Here is a 19,797-nt window from a genome sequence, read left to right on the forward strand (position 1 = left end):
AATTTCATCCAGTGTTTTCATCTCATTAAATAAGAGCAGATTTGCTAAGTAAATATTATTATCCCCATTTACAGGTGACTAGCTCAAGTGACTGGTCTTGCTACAAACTAATTGCTTGGATGAAAGTTGAAAATGACAGTTCCAGCTCTGGTAGACAGATGGCAGTGACTCTGTTCAGTACCAGAGGGAGCAATTTGGAGGCATCTTCAATCCTGCATCAGGATTTTACCTTTAAAGCTGAAGCCAATGGGCACTTTGTCCTTTGGCTTCTGTGGAATCTGCATCCAGGATTTTTATGTCCAAGCTCTTCAGGTGTGTTTGCAGAGCTTTTTTGGAAGGCGGCTATATTACTTCAAGCGTTCCTCTGCAGGTATCTTCTGACCATATCTTTATAAATATCTAGGAGATCTCACCTCATGCATGACAGTAGAAAACTTGCACACATTTTTTTTTGAACTTCAGCCAAGTGGGCAGTACAGGCTGTTGTAAGGGGCCAGTCAGAGGCAGGAATTGACATTCCAGTAGCATGAAAGAGATGCCAAAATAATATTGAAAGTGAGAGGATATTATTCACATTCAAGTATTTGATGGAAAAGCCAGACATGCTTCTAGAACTAAAACAACACATCAGGTGATGGCAAGGTACTCGTCAGCTAATAATGACAGAATCATTTAGAGAAATGAATAAGCACTTGCTGTCTGTCCCAAAAATAATTACACTTCTCTTGATTACAGCAGTCATCCAGAGGATGTGCTGAGGGAACCTAACTAGATAGCATAAAAACTAATGCTTGTGCTAAAGCACTGCCTAACAGAACCATTCGAAATTGGGGTGAGAAACAAAATAACGCTGTGTAATCCTGAGCCTGAACCTTTTAAAATAATATGCCCAGTCACTTAGGTAGAACCAGGATTAACTCCCTGTGTGATTAAGACTAAAGAAGGACTGTTTAAAGCAGAAGTCCTCAAAAACGGTATTCGGCAGGAGAGATTTCTGAAGAGCAGGATTTACTGAGAGAGCAAATTTGGTTTCTTTTTCATTATAAGATCAATGTTCTCTCTGTAGATTGCATATCTTTCCCAATCTTTCTGTAGTTAGTATTCATAGGATCTTTCAGATCAGGAAGGGTGATATGCAAGACCTTGCAGCAACCTGGACAGTGATGGAGAACAACTGCTGTAGTATACGATTAGTGTATAAGGTCCCCATCTCAGACTGCAACTTCACTGTGATAAGCTTTGTTTGCTTACTGATATAAGAAAACAGTCCCAATATGATGATAACAAGAAAGATACTTAATTAAGAAATAATTGCAGTTATAGCCAGAAGCAGTATCGTTAATCTTGTCTGTGTTCTTATCCAGCTTCTCATCCTTCTTGAGCATAATAGCGAAATGTCAGTCATGTCTCTTCAGTAGGACAAACTGAGTGGAAAACGTCCATTGCTTGAAACGGTGGCATTTATGACATTAGAAGCCTTTATTCACTTATTATAGGGGGTGTTCAATGCTATTCATTATGGAATACTAAACAGGAGTTTCTGTATATTCATTAACATATTCATTTTTGTCCCCCAATACCTTGCCAAAACTGTACCATATGATCTCCATATGATCTCCATAACTCCCACTCATTTATTCAGGGAACAAATGTTACACTAGTTCTCCCATTTGAAGCGTACCCTTCTAGTTCTCCCATTTGAAGCGTACCCTTTTCATCACAACCTTTCCCTAGCGCTTGTGGGTAAAATGGTTTGTCTGCTACAATAGCTTCTTGAAGGGTCTCTCTGGAGTTTTTTAGGTTTTTTGCCTGGATGGATGTATACTGGGGGGAACACATTACAGCTGTGAAGTTCGTTTGACCTCAGACACTGATGAAATAAACAGCTCCCCTCACTTCAAGCAGCACTTGGCCAGTGCAAAGCATTAAACAAATAAGAATCAAAGAAATAGTTATTTTGTTTGCTTTTGGAGGTCAGCTTTCTGGCGAGGGGGTGATACACAAAACGTACAAAACGAAAAGTTGGGTTTTTTTATTTTTTTGACTTGTTCTTTAATATATTGGTCAAAATGTTTTAATGATATTTACAACTGTATTCCTTGGTAATTCCTCATTTGGAAATCTCAGGAGGGAGAGGGAGAGTTCAGTGTTTCATTTCAGGAGCAGATTCAGAGCACTCACAGCCAAAAAGGACTGCCAAATTGTTTAGTCTAACCTGTATATCCGGGTGAATTTTCAGCCCATGAACCCTCTCTGTTAGTTCTAATAGCCTGCTTGTGTAAAACACATCTTCCAGAAAAGGCACACATTTTTCATTTGAAACCATCCCTTCCTTGGGTAGCTTGTTGCAACAGTTAATCTGCCTCACCTTTAAAAACCGCATACTTTATTTCCGTTATGTGTCTGGCTTTTGCTGACAGACACGTTCTTGTTATACCTTTCTTGGCTACGTTGAAGAGCTCTTTAGCTCCTTGTACATTCTCGGAATTAAAACACTCTTTTCTTCATAAACTAGATAAAATGACTGGATATCTTCCCTTTCCCACTTACACATCCAAAGATTGTATGACCCCTCTTTTGCTAGAGCATCACACCAAGATCTCGTGTCAAATAGGTGAGAAATTGCATTGGAAGAAGCAGCCCCCCTGCCCCACTCTGTGCACTTGGCTGGTCTTCTTTGAACCTAGGTGCAACTCTGTGTGTGACTATGTTGAAAATGCATCTTTTTGACTTGACCCAGCTTGCTAAGCAACCTAAGGTGCTCTGTAGGATTGCTAAGTTCTCAGCTTCTGTGTGGCCAACCAGCGCAAACAGGAACAGTTTTTACACTTGGGGTCATTCAGGAATATGCTGAATAACATGATACCAATCTCTGCAGAGCCTTGTAAAAGCTTATGATCCATGATTTGTTTTCACTGAGCCTGTGCTTTATTGATATTGTGTAATTCTAATTTTATTAAACAAACATGGTATTACAGTAAACAGCCCTTTGAAAAATGTGGTGCATCTATACAGTTACTTAGCTTGACCAAACTTTTACTCAAGGTCTAAAATCTGGAATTTATTTAAGAAGAAATTTTTCTAAGAAAACTGGCTGGCATTAGCTAAATTGTTAGTAATAGAATTCTACATCATCTCTTCCACTGCTTTTATGGAAACTGATACCTGACTAATTATCTAATAGTTAACCATCTTATCCCACTCCTTTTTTTAACAGCTTTCAATGTTTTTTAACACAACATAAGGACTCTTCTTGTCTTCTGTAATTTGTCCAGTGCTTAAAGGTATATGTAACACTGTAGGGGCAGTAATCTCTTCGATTTACTTCCAGGAGTTCTTAGAGCACACTAATGAATAGATCCAAATAAGAACGTTTGTCTTAGATTTTGTTTGGTTCTTTTCTTATTTTTTCTTAATAGAAAGGAACATTCACATTCTCATATGGTAAAAGCATAATGTCATAAAACAGTGGAACCTTGCAATTTAAAATACAAGCTACTCTTATATAGCTACTTCCATCAATGGTTTTCTTTCTGTCTCTTCTCCCATTCACCGCTGTTCATTATTTGCCTTAGCTTTGGACAGTTAGCCTTTTTACAGCACGTACATCACATATTGAATGTAATCAGGTTATGATTGCTGGTCCCTAGGCAACTGCCATCTTCCAGTCCCGTGATTAACTCATCTTTATCCATCATAATGAAGTCCAAACTAATTACCTAATGTAATAGCCAGTAACATTTTTAGAAAAAAAAAATTTTTTTTAAATATAATGATGTTTTAATACTGGCTTCATGGGATCCTAGCATAAGCAACCCAAATTGAAGTCTCTAGGAAACAAGAATGAGGGTTTTTTTTCCACACACAGCAGACATACTTTTAAGAAGTAGCTCATCATCTTTTCATGGTGTTTATTAGCATACACGTTGAGACATATATATTTAAGATCATGCTGTTTTGAGTTATTTATAAACAAAAATCCACTAATGATGTATTTTCAAACAGTGCTCCTTCCTTACCATATATCCCAAACCATCCTCAACATACTGCAGCCAAAAATTAACATTCCCGTCAAGCTAATTGCCTTTCAAGAATGTAATTATAAGTGAGAATTTTCCATTCCCTCTGTTTATAGCTCAGACTCAGAGCTTATGAATACAGGCAATTAAAAATTGATTCTGGCAGTGTCTTTTTCTACTAAATTATTATTTTATACTTCCAAGAGGTGGAATAAATACCCTGAGCAGAGCTCTGTTCTTCTGCAGCTAAACTGCTTCTAGTACTTGGGCCAACTCATTTAAATTTATTTGGAGTGTCTCTAAATTGCAGACTGCTATGCTGAGAGACCTTTCAGTGTTCTGTTAAATTCAGAGTGCCTGCAATACCTACCGTTGAACTGCTGCTTGCAAAAATTGCCTATTGCCCCTGCCAGAACTATTACAAGTACCCAGTTAGAGATTACTGATTTACTGGGGTTTTTTTATTTATTAAAATGAGCAGGTTCATGCATTGTTTATGGGACTGAGGAAGTTCTCTGTAAGTCCAAGGATGCATGAGTGTGCTGTGCCAAAATTCAGCACACCAGTATCAGCATCTCTTGTTTGATTTCAGTAGCGCTATAGTTGTAGAGCCTTTGAAGGAGCTATGAATCTGGTGCCCTGTTTCTCCATCCTGGTTCATCCAAGATCAATTACTCCCATTATGGCAATTAGGCCCAAGCACATTTCTGGTAAAGTGCTAAATCTGGCGCCTTCTTGCTGGAGGAAAAGCCAGGCAGGCCCGAATAATGATCTGTGCTCTGGCCAGCACATTTTGCTGACTGTAGTGATATTTTTGGTCTGAGTCAGCACTGGCAGCCCCACTCTTTTGAAGCCAGGTAGTGCCTCTATCCACACGGGCTCCACCACAACATGGAAGCAGCAGTGGAACAAGGGGGAGATAGTGATGACCAGGTCTAGTCATCCCCTGGGGTATATCCCCTGGGGACCCTAGGGGTCAATACTGGATCTAATCCTGCTCAACTTATTGATCAGTGACCTGGATGAAAGGACAGAGTGCACTCTCAGCAAGTTTGCTGATGATACAAAACTCGGAGGAGTGGCTGATGCCCCAGAGGGCTGTGCTGCCATTCAGAGAGACCTGGACAGGCTGGAGAGATGGGCAGAGAGGAACTTCATCAAGTTCAACAAAGGCAAGTGCAGGGCCCTGCACCTAGGGAGTAATAACCCCATGCACCAGTACAGCCATGCAGCTGGCCTGCTGGAGAGCAGCTCTGCAGAGGACCTGTGAGTCCTTAGTGGACAAGTTGACCAGGAGCACCAGTGTGCCCTTGTAGCCAAGAAGGCCAATGGTATCCTGGGCTGCATTAGGAAGAGCGTTGCCAGCGGGTTGAGGGAGGTGATCCTTCCCCTCGACTCAGCCCTGGTGAGGCCGCATCTGGAGTGCTGTGTCCAGTTCTGAGCTCCTCAATATGAGAGAGACGTGGAGCTACTGGAGCAAGTCCAGCGGGGGGGGCTACTAAGATGATGAAGGGCCTGGAGCATCTCTCCTATGAGGAAAGGCTGAGAGAGCTGGGCCTGTTCAGCCTGGAGAAGAGAAGGCTGAGGGAGGAAATCTTATCAATGTGTGTAAGTATCTGAAGGGAGGCTGTCAAGAGGATGGGGCCAGACTCTTTCCAGTGGTGCCCAGCAACAGGACGAGAGGCAACGGGCACAAACTGAAACACAGGAAGGTCCATCTGAACGTGAGGAAAAACTTCTTTACTGTGAGGGTGACTGAGCACTGGAACAGGTTGCCCAGAGAGGTTGTGGAGTCTCCATCCTTGGAAATATTTCCAAAGCCATCTGGACACAATCCTGGGCAATGTGCTCTAGGTGACCCTGACTGAGCAGCAGGGGAACTGGGACTAGATGATCTCCAGAGGTCCCTGCCAGCCCCAACTGTTCTGTGATTCTGTGATCCTGTATTACTGATAGCTATGTCTCTATTTCAACCCCCAGATTTTATCTGCCCCTTCAGTTTTCCTCCTTTCCTGTCCAGCATGATTGGCCTCATTTCAGTTTGTCAGTGGGGCACTGGAGCAGGGATGAGGTGAGGAAGGTGGCGGGAAGGTGGTGGAGCAGGAATGAGGTGAGGAAGGTGGCGGAGAGGAAGGTGGTGGAGCAGGGATGAGGTGAGGAAGGTGGCGGAAAGTGGCAGATGAGTTTGGAGAGGAGGAGAGCGAGCAAGGAGGCACTGTTCCCTGCCTCAGCAGCCTCTCAGAGGTCTCAATCTCTGTGTTAATAAATGGACATTGGGTTGGTAAGTGGCTTTTAATCTTTCCTTTAGTTCCCTCTCCTTTCCCAGTGCCTTTATATAGGCTGCTTAGTTTCTGTTCTTTCATCTTCAGACGGAGCAAATGAAGTTCTTAGTAATTTTAACCTTTCTTAACTATTCTGTTCAGGTTCTTATTTGGCTCCCCTCACCCTTGCACGCGAATAAATGAAAAGCAGAGGTGTTTGAACTTTGTCCTTCAAAACTCGGATACCGCAATAACCTTCAGCTTATAGAAAGGTTCCCTCTCCTCTGGGCACGGCTGCTGGGCAGCGCCAGCCCCCGACGCCGAGCGGCACGTTTTACCGAGGTGATTTCCCAGCGCTAACACCCCTCGCAAGCTCCGGCACGGCCGCGGTGCCAGAAACGCAGCGGCCGGAGCTGAGCCGCGGGGCAGCGGCTGCCTTCAGCTCCCCGGTGCGTCCAGCCGCGGCCCGGGGGCGCCGCTCCGGAGCCGCCTGGACACAAAGCCGCGGCGCGGCGTAAGCATTTAAAGCGAGCCGGCTGCACGCTGCTCTCCACCCCCCCCCCCCAAACAAACCGACCCACACGCCCAATTCCAGGCCGTGGATTTGCTTCTCCGCACCCCCTCGCGGTGGCTGGAGGAAGAAAGTCCGCGGGAGCGCGGAGCTCCGCGCCGCTGCCCGGCCGCGGCAGCGACGCCCCCGGCTCGGAGGGGAGGGCCGGAAGGGGAGGAAAGAAAGGGAAAAAAAGATTAAAAAAAAGGCAGGTAAGGCGCGTTGGCAGTGGAGAGGGTTGCGCGGAGGCAGCTGGAGTCTCCACTGCTGCGACGAGCTGGCGGCCGGGCAGGGCAGGGGGCACCGCGGAGGAGGCAGGCGCGCACCCGCGCACCGCCGCCGGGACAAAGCCGGGGCTGGTCTCGTTTTGTGCGCGGCAGCGACTCGGCTGGGCTCACTGCGCGGGTCTGGTCAGTTTGGCTGGGGGGGAGAGGGGGCAGCTGCAGGGGAAGGAAAGGACAAGCTGCCTTAGGTCATCCTCCGGTGCTGGTGTTTCGACCCACCTGTAAGTTTTGATTTATTTCTATACCCACTGCTGGTAAAGAAAGCAAGTTAATAAGCGGGCTTGCTAGGCATGTCTGTTTTCTGATCCGGTTGATGTGAAATGGAGTGTTTGAAGCCTTATCTAATGCAAGAGAGAAGAAAAAAGCAAATTACAGTATTTCTTGTCAGTAGAGCCTCTTGGACCAACTTAATGTACTATTTTGATATATCTCTATACTAGAGATGGCATGATATGCTATAATTATAATCTTCTATTTGTATATATGTGTGTGTATATATATATGTGTGTGCGTATCTCTACATATACATGCAGAGATACACACAGATATAGTTGTTGCAGCCTAATCAAAGGTTTCCCTTTCCCTCAAAACAGCCCCATCAGGTTTATGATTAGAAAGACCCAAAGCTCAGCTTCAGTGCCTGGGTGGGGGCACTTGCTGCAGCTTGTTAACAAAGCCATTATAAGCCATTATACTGTAAATAGCGTTGTGCCCTCAGACATGAATATTTTTGCATGTTTGGATGTAATGATAATAAAATGCGTTGGTAGTATGCAGTTTGCTTTAGGCCAGGTGGAAAGGTTTTAGGCTGGTTTACACCATCTAATAAGGTGCAGAGGTAAGTCACTAAGTTAGTGCTTGCATGTTGTCTGGTCCTGTTTTTCCCTCTTCCCTCTGCACGCCCAGCTGCATGTCTTTTTGTCAAAATGTCTGAGGCACCTTTTCTAACTACCTGCTGAGCAAGGCTGCAGAAAAGCAATCCTAGGAACTGCAAAAATGGGCAGGCTGAGGGTGCCTTGCATGTGATAGTCTACATCTGATCTCAGAAGCAATGAAGGTCCAGTTAAGGGGTGGGCGTTAAACCTGAGAATGAAGGTCCCTAACAGGACTGGAAAAGGAAGAATGCCTCCTTTTGTGCTTCTTATGGAGGGAAAGCTGTTGGCTGGCTTGTTTGTTTCTTTTCTCCTCTGCCCCAACAGTAACAAGCCACACCCATTTTCTTTCATCCCCAATTTATCTGTTGAACTAAGGAGAGTGTTTGGTTTCCAAATGATGGTGTAATGCTCTACTTCTCATTCTTTATGGAACTGAGGTTTCCTCTGGCTTGAGCTAGACGGGCTTTTCTGCAGGACTTTGCCACGGTGACTGCAGGGTGCAAAGTCTTCTTTCAAACCAGAGATTGAGAGCTCTCTCAACCTTTTAGGATGATTTAGTAGGTCTGGCCAAACTGTGGTGTAGGGAACCACTTGCACTGCTTGCTGCCATGCAAGGAGTTGGGACACCCAGTTTAACTTAATGGCCAACAGGCTTAAAATTAGCTGAAGGCAGTAATTTGTCACGGAGTGGATAACTCAGCGGTGGAACTTGCTGGTGTGGGACGCTGCGGATGTGACCTTCATCTCGGGGAGTCTTGGTAATTTGTTGATCTCATCTAATGTAGCTATTACATTTTTATGATAATTTGACATTGCGTGCCAAATAGCATAATAGCAGTAGCTTCCAAGAATGAGTGTATTGCACCTAAGTGTGTTCCAACAGAGTAAATGCAAAGGAACATTTCACATATGCATATATGTAACAAAGGAAAAAATCAAAGCCTTGAGTCTTTCTTGGGTCAACCAAGTCATAGTATTCTCATCCTTGCTGGGATTTTGCTTTTCGTTTTCTTGCCACTTCAGGCTTTTGATGACTGAATTAAATTTCCACTACTTGGAAAGGCTGTTGTGTGCATGTTGCCAATGTGGCTATCTCTTGAAAAATGTCCGTTCCCAAAGAACTTCTGTTTATATTCTGCATTGAATTGAAATCGGACATTGTAGTGTAAGAGCCATGGATTTGTTTTAAAAAATAAGAAAAACTGTGTGACTGATGAAAAAGTTTTATCTTGATGATACTGTCATCCCTAAAAGTGGTGTCTTAGCAAACAGTTTTCAGATATTTGTGCTTTTAAAAAAAATCTTTAAGAATACAGGAGGATAATACAAGACATACATGGTATATAAGTAAAAAGGGCTTACTGAAAAGTAATTTTTCAGTCTCATGTTTGTATCAGATATCTGCTTTAAATAGTTATTCTAACTTTGTCCCTGTTTCCAAGTGAGACAATAAGATAAGCAAGGGAGGAGGGAGGCAAGAAAGGCAATTTCAGCCAACCTACTTTTTTGATAAGACTGCATTTTTAATAAGATATTAGAGGCTGGTGGTATAGAACACACAGCATAGTATAAAGGCATTTGCAAATAGTCATAGAGGGGCACTGATAAAACTGCATGGTGATAATCAGACTGAAATTATATTATTTTAATATAGTTAGTTTTAAAGAATGCACAATATAACTAAATGTAATGTGTCTTGGCCAAATTCCATTGCAAGAATCTTGTTTGATTGTTTATTTATTTCCTGGCCTGGAAAGCATTTGATTAGTTACATTGCAGCCAGTCTTCATAAAGCATAAAAGCATATTTAGACAAACCATATGAATGAGACTGCATATTTCTTTTGCCAGTAATTCTCTCCCTATGCGTTGTTTTTACATTCTGCTCTAAGGCTTATGAAAGCCTGCGTAGATTATTTATCATGAGCTTATTTTACAATGGGCTTGTGAATTCTGCTGAAATACACTATCCCACCCAATTCTGAGGATCTTATGTCTGTAATGACAACTTACATTTTTTGACAGCAGTATCTGTGATGATAAAGACTCGGTTACTTTGTTGGTCATTAAAGCTTAAAAATAACATCAGCTATGTAATCCTTTTCCTCATCCATCATCCACTTCCCCTCACGCCATTTAGAAATCTACCTGCAGAGAAAAAGTAGATGAAATGTTTAATTCTTTGTTGTGGGTGACGCTCTCCTTCAGCTGCCCTCTACTTTGCTCTTGTATTAAGTGAAGAAGATAGAGGATGGGGTAGAAAAAAATCATTGTTCTTGAAGGTAACTGTGAGATACTTTTTATGCATTTTTTTACCTTGAAAACTGCTGATTTCTGCAACTTGGGTAAATCACTAGATACTGAGCACTTCACTTGTCAGTCAAAAGATTTCCATTAGCCCTCAAGAGGGTTTGTGCTCCAGGTAAGGGGTACAGCCTGGCTGAATGACATTAGTGCCCCTTTCTGTCAGTTCAGGCCATCATCTAGGTGGTTATCATTTCTTTTTAGCTTTCCATACATCTAGGTTTCCTACTTTAAATAAAAAGTTGAGTTTTTTTGTCTCTGATGCTAGAGGAGAATGGTGCAACACAAATTTATGAAATGATTATATTACCATTCACGGTAGATCATAGAGGATAAAAGACACAGATGTGTCTCTCTTCCCTTCCCCCACCCCCCCACAAGCCCTTGTGGTTTTTGGTCCCACCATTGCAGAGCTGACCATTACCTCCAGCGGAGTTTCTGCCCCAGATGGACTTTCCAGAGGTCTGGCTGGAATCAAAGTCGTCACGGACTTGTGCCAATCTTGGCACTTTCAGTTGCTGGAATGGATCCTGCCTTTCTGAAGGAAGAGTCCTGCAGGCTAGACATCATTCCTTGGCATTTAAAGGGTCCCTAGAATCTGGGAGTTTCTTCTTTTTCCCAGATTTTACGTTGTTCAAGTTACCCTTGGGGGAGTTTTCTGTTTTATCAGTGGAACTGTTCGATGCAAACTGTGCCCCACGCAGTGACCTTTCCAAAGTCCTGAGAAGTCTGTGGGATACTTTAAAAAAATAAAAATATTTATATATATATAATATATATATATTTATATATATAATATATATATAAAAATATAAAATTTAAAAGCAATGCCCACACCTATTTTTTTCTCCTTTAACTTAGATCTCAAAACATCCACAGTGAAATACACATTTTGCCATCCCAGTTCGATGATAGGGGGGAATTCTCTATGTCCTGCTAGCAGAAAGGGGGAGAGTTTGATAGCAGTATCTGAAGTGACTGACTTGAGGTTCCACAGCAGGACAGTAGCAAAATATGAAAGAAATATTTGTTCTCGTGAAAGAGTCATGTTCACTTTTATTGTTGGGCTTCGTTTTGTTTTGTTTTTCCAATTACTAAAAACTTTGCATCATCAGTTAATACTGTTTTCATTAAAAATCAGTGTGAATTCCTAAATAATACCTATTGTTGCCTTCATCTGCAATTTTAAAAGGGAAAATTTCTGGAAATCATACATCCAATATAAAATGCTCAAACATCCAGTTATTAAGCCATTGGTACAGAAGACTGGAGGAAAAAGCCCAATCTGTTTGTAGGGCCTCTTTATGAATAGCCATCTGAAACCATTCTCGTGATGAATTGTGTCTCTGTAGTGCAGCGTTCATCACAGTGCCTTTTTGACTGAAGAGCTGTGGTTCAGCACTAGTCTTAATTATGTCTATAGTAATGGAAGCGTTTTACCAGTACACTTCCGATCAGTGATTTACTTGCTCCATTACACAGTGACCTTAAAGCCGTATTTCCTCTGCCAGTCACCTGTTTTTGGAACTGCTCCAGAGCTGCTCTGTGGTACAGCCTTGAGGCCTATTTTGATTCTTTAATGCTGTGTGTTTTTCACCTATTCTGATCATTTTCAGCTTGTGCTGAAAGTAACGGAAACACTTCCTAAGGAAATAGTGCTCTGTTTTGGCAACGCCGATAAAGCCGCCACTGCAAGTGGAGCTCGCACTGGACTGTTCCAGCCCTCATGAGTAATTTCTCTTGTGCTTGCTCAGTGGACAAGACCACTTCTTCAGTGTCACGCAGCAAATGAAAGCACTATATACACTGCACTATATACTCTTGCTGTATGGCCAGATTGGTTGGGACTGCCACGTTAATATCATTTACTTTGATTTCTGGGACAGTGTTTTATACACCACAGATCATGTCCTCTCTGTGTTTCGGACGGCGGTCAGTAGGTTTGTCAGCCTGTACGTAAATTGCCCAAGCAAAACTATTCCGTACAAGCTATAACTCCTTATAAAGCAAAACCTAAAGTTACAATAACTGAGTCTTACTCTACTATTGCTTGTCAGGTTTCATTGCATTTGTTTTCACATCTGCCGCCATAAAATTGGGTGACTCAAACCCAGTCAGTGCATAGCTTAGTGATTTTTTTTTTTTTCTTTCAGCCATGAAACTGTGCGAGACTCTCTCGTGTCACCTGGGCTTCCCGCCCTCCTCATTGCTGTTCCCACCGCGCAAGAAACCTCTGCGCAGGAGGCAGCTAGGGTTGGCTCAGGGTTTGGGCTGGTTGTTACTGGAACGAGAAATAGAGACGCTGAGACAATCTTTGTTGAATTAGTCCATTTGTGCAGAGCTAACGAGGCTGGCCCTGCTCTTGTATTAGCCAATGGACGGCAGTGGCGACCGGTAGGGCTGTGCTGTGGGCAAATCCTGACGAGTCTGACAAGAAGTCGGGTGTATGCACATCTGAAGGGGTCCGACTTAGGGATCCAGATTGTCAGTTAAATTATTAGTGTAAGTGAATAAAAGGGACAGTCTGGCCCCATCCTGAGGAGGAGACAGTACCTGTGTAGAAGGATTTGAGGTGTGTCAGAACGAAGCAAAAAGAGGGCTCATTTGGAGCACAAGGTGTTGAACAGGGACCTGCAAAGGGATTAGAGGAGTGTATTATTCAAGGGGATGTTTCTCCAGAAAAGATGTCCCAGGGTGATGGAGCTGTTGTCAGACGAGCCAGGTTTCACTTTATTCCCATAATCCCTTTGAGCATTATGTTCCCTGTTAGTCTGAAGGAGATTTTAAGGAAAGACCTTCTTGGCTGCCTCCTGCACTCTTCATGGCACTTGCTTGCGGCCGCCCTCCCATAGCCGTCTCCTCCCAGGGAGGCCGGGCCCAGGAAGGAGCTGCCACAGAGAAAGAGGCACGGACGGAGGAGACACGGGAGGGAGGGCTGGTTTGGAGGCAGGGGACAGGGGCGGTCTCCCACAGCATGTGCCAGAGGAGGGGATGACGCAACGGCTGGGCTGGAGGCCGTGCTGCTGGTCCTTGCCGCCTTTGCTCCCCAAGCTCCCCTGGCAGCTAGTGGTGACTGCATTGGCACAAAGGAAAGGGGCTTTCGCGGCTGTTGGGCAGCATCCACATGCCATCTGACTGTTGCAGATCTGTGGCCTGAAGAAAGCACGTCTGCTGTGTGGAATTTGAATTTTTCCTATCCGAAGCAGTCGGTAGTCAGCAGCACTTTGGTCCTGTGAAACTCAGATTTCTGTCCTCAAGGGTCGCTTCCCCCTTCCACTGAGCCAACCCCTAACAAACACCCTGCGACTGAGTATCTTGTTCTGCTTGCTGCGTACATACAGAGAGCAGTACGCGCTAGCTCTGTTTTGAATAATGGCCAGAATAAGTTCCTGTTGTTTTACATTCAGTTTGTATCACTGGTTGAATTTTAATCAGAAACTGAAATTAAAACCCAGGGAAATTCGAGGGCTGTGGCAGGTCTTTACAGTAATTCAGTTCAGGGCTCATACATGCCCACAAATCCCTGCTGTTTTACAACTGCAGCTTCATTAAATGCTCTTCTGGTATTTTAGCTTCTCTGCTTCATATTGTAGGTGTTCAGAATATCTGATATCGCACAAGTTAGTCACACAGTTTAGTATTATATGATGCTTGCATGTATTTTATAGAAAGTGCTGATCTTAAAGCAGAAGAGGAATCGCTAGTAAGTAAACAAGTATTTGAGCCTTATAATCAAGGACAGTTGTTGGAAGACCTAGGTGAAGTGTCAGGACGAAGCATCACCCTTTGCCTAGCATTATCCCACTAGCTGGGTGTTTAATAGTTCCTTCTGACATGGTCTTTTGAGCCCTATGGCTTTGGTCCAGCGGGTATTCGCCTCCCCAGGTAGGTTCTTTCACTGACAGGGTGCTGTGTGTGATCAAAGCCGACTCGTCTATTCTCTCTTTTTACACCCTGCCAGTCCTCAAGCATCTGCGTGTGCCAGGGTTCGCTGCTGTGCTGAACTGTCCCATCTAACCATCAAATACTGCAAGGAAGAGAAAGTGCTTTAGCAGTCTCAGTGGCCTGGGACTTCTGGAAATCAATAGCTTCCTTTCAGTGGAGTTTAAACTGCTTTCTATTATGCTGAGCCTGCTACAGTAATGCCGAGCTGCTTAAGATGCCTGTTGGGCTGATCTTTGAGCAGGGGGTAATGTAACAAGATCCCTTTCTGAGTACCTGGGACAAGAGAACACAAGGTGCTTTATTTCACAGAGAAAATCTATTGCTAAGGCTGACCTGAAAGCAATTAGTGGTTCATTTAATTGAATCAATGAATTCACCTGTGCAGTCTATTATAATATTATAAAGAGATGATTTAGGCTCAGTTTAGTACAGCTAGGTGAAGCGTTATGAGATTTATAATGAATTACCTTCTTTCTACCACGAAGTGGATGCTTTGTCTTAAATGAGATAGAATAGCATCCTGGCAATTTGTAGCAAGAAGTATCATTCTGTGGCAAAACTGTACATCTCATATTATTGATAGGGCTGCTGTATTTCCAGGTTTGTTAAGCTCTCGTGTTTCTCCTTGTAGCTGGGCACATTTAAATAGGTCATTGTATTAAAAGCAAACAGCTGGATTTTTCACTATTTTTGAAAGCAGAATTCAAATGCTGTCTTGTTTTAAATGTATAAGAAATAGTATTTAGTAAATTGAACTGAAAGAACTTTGATTATGCTGCTGGGACTTTTGTTTAAAAGGCATCCTCTATCACAACCAAAATCACTCCAGTATACAGTGCTTTTCTTGTCCCTTTCTCACTATATACTACTTTGGGCAGAGCTTTCCCACCATCAGAAAAGAAAGAATGCTAAATGGCTGTAAAATTTACTGAGAACCTTGCTATGCCAGAAGTACCCTTAGATATGGCTACTTTCTGCTGTGAAGGGCAACACTACAAAACTCCAAGGGAACTTGTAACAGAATATTTATTACAAGCATTGTTGTACATATGCACAAACTGTACGTCAAGTTCTGTTACATTTCCTTCTTAATGGAATATAATTCACGATGGATCGATGGCTTGATCCTCTCTCTGTATGTATTGAACACTATGCAAGGTTCAGAATTTATTACAACTTTCTGTATTGATCTACACTTCAGAGTCCTGTGTTACAGTAGATCGACAGAGTTCTTTCCTGCAGTGAGGGTGTTTTGCTCTTCCATGACACTGAATCTTTCTCCTCTCACTCTTTCTGAATTTAGCGTATAGCAGTCCAAGGCTGTCTTTCTGCGTGTGGAATGATTATACTGGTATGGCACAATGTTGTCCCAGATTTTATTTCTGTTTGCTACAGCTTCTTGTATATGTGAATCATTTTAGGATCCTCACATGAGGAATTTGACATAACTAGAAAGCATTGCTGTTTTGTCTATCAAAAACCTGCTCAGGGCTGTGGAACCAGCGCGTGTCACTCGCTTCCATTAAATCAGGCTGCCATTTTTCTGTAGTCTTCTTCAGTGATGCTAGAAGTGCATATAAAATTTAAATGCTAGAATTAAGCAGAGCTGGACCTTTCCAGCTGTGCTATTAAAAATATGCTACCTTTTTGTCCCCAGAGGTGCTGTGGCCCTTTCAGCTGCCCTATAGATGTTTCACAGGTAAACATGGAAAATAGAGAGAGGAGAGAAGAAAATGAATAGAAACAGTTAGTTACTATTTTTGGCACGTGTCTGCTTGGACATGTCAGATGTGCACTAACTAGGTCAACTTTGATAATAATCTGAACCAAATTGTTTATTTGTTTGTCTTGCAATAGTGCCTGGGCATGAATCACAATTCTGCATCTCCAGGTACCATAGCAAGGGCAAAAGGTCCTAAAAACAAGCTAACCTAACTACACTGATCAGTATTTCTGTATACTACTCATACGTTCATTATTTATACTCGGATCCAGCCATTTTTTTCCTAATATGCAATGTATTTTTTTGCTTGTTTTCTTCTGGATCCCTAGGATAATGAATTTCAACCTGTTGTATGCTCATTAGTGGAGCCTTGTGTCATTAGCATGCTCAGGAAAAACAAATGTTCATTTGCATCTTTTCACCCAGGCAGAAGAGAGCTTCTTCAGTAGTAGGACATCATTTTCAATTGAAGAATAATACCCTTCATCAATATGCGGCATGTTTCTGTCACAGCTGTGGAAAATAAGCCCTGAAATCAAAACCAGTAACAAAGAATTAAATTCCAACATCTTTTTGCCTTTAAAGAAATAATGAAGCATAAATAACAAATAATTGATGTTAAATCTAATTTCAGTGGATTATAGCACACAAAATGCAGTGAAATCTATGAAGTTCTTAGTGTATTGTGTACAAATTGTATCCATTTTAAAAATATTAATTAATCTGGGTAGGCAGTTGTATAGTTATTCTGCAAATGTTCACTGTTAAACATCTGTATATTAAAGTTGGTCTGTGCTAAAATGGGTTTGATAGAATGGCCTCTGGTTTGTACTCATGGTCTTCATCTCAGGTCGGTTGGTTATGTGGTCAGGGGAGTAAACAGTTAAAACCAGGAGTGAAAATTGGCCTTTGAGTGGGATTTTTAGAAGTCTTTCATTGCATAGATGTTTGTGGGTAGGTAGGATGCCAAAAAAAGATTGCTGCATCAGAGCTGATCAGTTCTGCTGCAGCAATAGCACTAGTGATATTAATTTATATGGCTTTGCACTAACTTATGTGCTGAAAATTAAAACAATGGAAAACAGCTGCAGTGTACATTTCCCTTTATTTTAAATAATGTGACTGTCATCTCCCCCCTCCCCCCCTTTGTTATAGGGAGAAAATTGAATTTTAGTCATGGCAACAAAGGCATATTTCATTATATAGTCATTACAGTCTCCAAGGATGTGTTCGTAGCAGGCTCAAGTACGCAGGGAGGCAAAGTCTAATGGTCTAACGTCAGAATATCGGTGTGCCAAGCCCCATGGGACTCGCAACGGAAGGAACTTGTTCACAGTTACAGCAGAAAACATCCACTTGACCCATCTCGTTTTAGTGTTGATGCAGCGTGGGTTGATCATAAATTTACATGAGGCGACTTGAACAACTGTCATTTGTGGAATGTTTTAAACAAAAATGAAGGTCTTTATCAAGGTGCCTTATTGGCATTTTTTTTTCTTTATTTCTCACAGGAGCGAGTATCCATCTCTTATTGTTCACAGAGTTAGAGAAGAATAGTGCCGAAGCTGCTAAAGCAGCACAATCATATTCATGGATATTTTTTACTGTCATTGAGGATTTTGAGTGGGAGGTTAGTAGCGTTACTGGGTGAAGTTCCACCAAATCTGTATAAAGATGAATAAAAGGTTATCACTAAACTGTTAATGACAGTTTTTACAGTGTTAAAATTTTTGTAATTGTTAGATAATGGGGATTTTTCAAAATTGCATGCATCTGCTGTATTTACACTGCGAATATTTTGTCTGAGTAGGAGACAGTGAATATTGCAGCCACGTATGAGTCTTGTCTACCCCTGAGTGTTATGGTTTACAAGCAGCATTCAAATGCACAAACTCTGACTTTTGTACAGCTTCTGTATACTAAATACGGAAAATGTGCATATATGGATGAATGTACTTATTTTAGTATCAGTTTTTTGAAGGAGACAATGCTAATTGTTTGGTCAGGCCACTTTTCTTAGAGGGGGAGGGCTGGATGAAAGACCGTGTGACTAATACAGTGATTTAAATGAATTTGATCTAGTCTCTAGCTGAGTTCTGAGCATATTTCCACTTTATCACAGGTGACAGTCACTGCTCGCTGACAGCCTGTGAAATGTAGCTGCGATCCTGATAGCTGCACGAGCAGAGTAAGAGGACATTGCCAAATGGGCAGGAAGGATAGAACAAATCAGCTCTTGTACAGTGGATCACATAAGGATCTCATGCAGATAACTTTCAGATTATGCATCTTCCTTTTGTGTCCTGATGCTATGCAGGACTTAAACATTGTATGTTTATAATTCTGATTTGATTGCAAAGACAGAAAAGGAACCATTTAATTCTGCATGACAACGAAGAATTTGTTTTAATTGTGCTCAAAATTGTCTGGTTTTCATCATGTTATTTCCTCCCCCATGCCCACACGCACTCGTGTTTGCTATGTAAACCCCAAACACAAAATTTATTTGAAATGCTCTGCCTGGTTTACAGCCTTGAAACTCCTTGTGTGTATCTCTGAGGTAAAACCCTTATTGCTCTTAGAAATGGTAGTGTCATATGTAACGTGGCAGTTTTTGGGAAGCCAGTCAGGAGCCCAGACCTCATTGCCTGTAATAAATAATTGATCCCAGGTTGGTTAGAACTGAACACAGGCTTATCCAAACGGTTTGTAATACTTTTTCTAATAACCCTTGTTTGAATTTTGCATAGCAAAACTGAAACCCAGATGTGCTTTGTCTGCCAGCACTTCACCCAACTCTTACAATAAATCTCTTTTCCACTTTCTCCTGTCACCCCTCTCAGGAGAACCCTTTCTGTCTCAGCTCTGTTCTCCTTTATGTCTGCCTTTTGTCGCACTCATGTGATTTATATACATCAGTTTTTATTGGAAGCTCTGTTTTTCCAAACCATTAACATTGTTCCTCCTCTGAACGGTGAACATTGCTCACCCTCTGAAGAGGTTGCTTTTTGAACAACCTGAGATTGCTTCTTTTTTTACCTCTGTCCCTGGAATAAAATTCTGCTTTGCTCAACTCAGTAGGAGTTTTTCCATTGACTTCAGGGGCCAGATTTTGACCCCTATCCCTCCTGACCCAGGAATAGAAACCTGGTGAGAGGAAAACTGAGGCTGGAATGGAAGCACACATGACCACATGTATACTGCGATACAGCACAAACAAGATGCTGCCGTGATTCGTTTGTATTTACTCTGTGCTATTGCCGAGGAAATGAACTTGAATTCCTCATTGCAATGTAAATATTCAATTTGACACTGCAGTGTTGCTTTGAAATGTTAACCTCCTGTCTGATGCAGCCAGCTGGTACCGAATGTCAGGATTTTGTTTCTGCATTGTTACGTGCTGGGAAGAGTATTTCATGCTATCTCATGTCCTGGCAGGAGTAAAACAGTTGTGAATGACCTGCAAATTCCTTTGTAGTAAGGAGGTGGGCTGTACTTTTCTGGCTACTGTTTTGAGGATTGTTTTAGCTAGTCTTTTAAAAGAAAGCAAACTGCTTGGGTTTGGTGGAGGGGGGTCAGTGTTTTAAAAAGCAAAGGTGGAGACCTATATTCTGTTCATGAGCTCTACCTACCAGTTTGCATATTAACTGGCAGCAACAACTTGTAATATGTCTGACATCCAGAATGCTCTTAGTCGTTATAGGCTCTGCTGTGAAGGTGAGGGAGTGCACACAAGTGTCTCTCAGTCTGTAAGAGAAGTGCAGAGACTCTGCCATCTCCTGACGGATGCGTTTGTACCACTCTGCTGAATTCTCAGTAGAAGGAAACTGTAGAGAG

General features: G+C 42.3%; 1 protein-coding gene across 1 annotated transcript in view; it reads left to right on the forward strand.

The window, feature by feature from the left end:
* Positions 1–19,797, forward strand: part of CNTNAP2 (contactin associated protein 2) — a 1,147,482-nt gene that overhangs the window by 1,095,544 nt on the left and 32,141 nt on the right. The window lies entirely within an intron of this gene.

The sequence above is a fragment of the Dromaius novaehollandiae genome, chromosome 2, assembly GCF_036370855.1.
Source record: "Dromaius novaehollandiae isolate bDroNov1 chromosome 2, bDroNov1.hap1, whole genome shotgun sequence".
Classification (NCBI taxonomy): Eukaryota; Metazoa; Chordata; class Aves; order Casuariiformes; family Dromaiidae; genus Dromaius; species Dromaius novaehollandiae.